Raw genomic sequence first — 2,286 nt, 5'->3', positions numbered from 1 at the left:
GGGGGGGGGGGGGGGGGGGGGGGGGGGGGGGGGGGGGGGCGGAGAGATTTGCAGACGCCGGCCTTCAAGGTCAGGGTGATGGGGCCACAAGCCAAAGAACCCCGGAAGCCTCCAGAAGCCGGAAGAGCCAAGGAACGGGATTCTCCCCTCGAGCCTCCCGGCGGGGACGCGGTCCCGCCGCCCCCTTGGTTTTGGCTCAGAGACCCACCTGGGAATTCCTCGGCTTCCAGAACTGTGAGAGGACAAAGCCGTGCTGGTGTAAGCCCCCCAGGGGGTGCTAATTGGTGCCGGCCGCTGCAGGAAGCTGACGGGCCATCTCTCCAGCTAATTCACCAGCGCCCCTTGTCCCTTGTGGTCTGTGTATCTCTACACCTCGAACGCATTGCTTTTGGATTGCGATAAAAACGCACGAACGTTTTACCGTCTGAACGATTTGCAAGCGCACAATTCAGCGACACTTGGTGCATTCACCACTACCTGCTTCCAGAACTATTTTTGAGAGAGAGAGCGCGCGCGTGCGCCAGCGGGTGGGGGAGGGGCAGAGAGAGGGGGACAGAGGATCCGAAGCGGGCTCTGCGCTTGATGTGGGGCTCGAACTGGTGAACCGCCAAGATCGTGGCCTGAGCCGAAGTCGGACGCTCAACCGACCGAGCCACCCAGGCGCCGTCGACTCGAATCCACTTCCTGTCTCTATGGATTTGGCTCTTCTGGAGATCTCGGATAAACGGCCCGGGGTTTTGGGGGGTCCATCCACGTGGTGGCAGGCGCCAGTAGAACTTCATTCGTTTTTATGGGTAAATACTCTTCCGTGGCACGAATACACCACGTTGTGGTTATCCGTTCATCAGCTGATGGGTGCCACGTCTTGAACTCTTTTTTTTTGTTGCTGTTTGTTTCTTGGCCATGGCTCCCACGCTTGCAGCGCTGGAGGCTGGGGAGGTCTCCTCGCGGGGGTCCTCCCGAGAAATGGGACCGACAGGTTCCAAACGGAACCATCTATATGCAGACACAGAGATAGGCTTGTTTTAAAGATTTCCTTTTTAAGGAATCTCTGCACCCAACGTGGGGCTCGAACTCACAACCCCCGGGGAACAAGAGTCGCACCAGCACTGCACCAGCGGGAGCCAGCCAGGCGCCCTGATAGGTTTATTTGAAAGAACTGGCAGGGTTGGGGGGGGGGGGGATGGGCTAACTGGGGAAGGGGCATGAAGGAACCTACTTCCGAAATCACTGTTGCTCTATACGCTAACGAACTTGGATGTAAATTTTTAAAAAATAAAAAATAAAACAAGTTAGAGTCACATGTATATATGTGAACTGAAAAAATAAAAATAAATTAATTAATTAATTAAAAGATGAAAAGTAAAAAAAAAAAAAGTTAAAAATAAACATAAAAAAGAAAAGAATTGGCCCATGTGATTGGGAGGGGTGGCAAGTCCAAAGTCTGCAGGGCAGGTCAGCAGGCTGGAGACCCAGGGAAGCAGTGACATTGCAGCTCAAGCTGGGGGGCAGTCTGGAAGCAGATTTCCCACCTCCTCCGGGGGGGACTTCGGTCTTTCTCTCGTGAGGCCTTCGACTGATGGGGCGAGGCCCACCCACATTATGGCCGACACTCTGCTTTACTTCAAGTCAACTGACTTAAATGCTAATCTCATCGGAAAAACACCTTCGCAGCCGGTGTTTGGACCAAACAGCTCAGGCACCACAGCCTGGCCAAGTGGGCAGATGTAATTCACAGGGGATCTCTCTCTTCCCCTCGCCCACCCTCTGGGCCCACCCCCCACGTCCCTGCCTGGCCGCTGTCTGAGGCTGGGCTCCACAGAAGCCGGCCCAAGTCAAGGAGGAGAGGCGAGGGGCTTATCCGGGAGGTGATTCCAGGAGACACTGGAGGGAAGGAAATCGTGAAGGGTGTGTTGATGGGCACGTCTCCCCCTGCGGGCACACAGGGTCTTAATGCTGCTGGGACCACTCAGGGAGGGTGTGGAATGCTCTCTGGGGTGCCCAGCCTCAGGGTGAGGAAAGTGGGGGTGTTTATCTCCTAACTCTGGGCTTCTTCCGGGACTTGGCCCCCAGCTCCTCTTGCCTTGGCCAGAGACCGCACTCATTGCGGGCTGCAGGTGGCAGCGTGGGGACAGCTGCTGGGTCACAGCACAGCCCACGGGGCCTTCCGCCTTCCCTCGTCCAGTGGGGAAATGCATGGGCACCCAGAGGGGAGACATGACCATCCCTCCAAGCCCCTCCTCGGCCCCTGCTGTCCCCCTGAGGACTGAAGTCGGGGAGACCTTC

Source organism: Panthera uncia, unplaced genomic scaffold (assembly GCF_023721935.1).
Source record: "Panthera uncia isolate 11264 unplaced genomic scaffold, Puncia_PCG_1.0 HiC_scaffold_106, whole genome shotgun sequence".
Classification (NCBI taxonomy): domain Eukaryota; kingdom Metazoa; phylum Chordata; class Mammalia; order Carnivora; family Felidae; genus Panthera; species Panthera uncia.
This window is presented reverse-complemented; position numbering follows the sequence as displayed.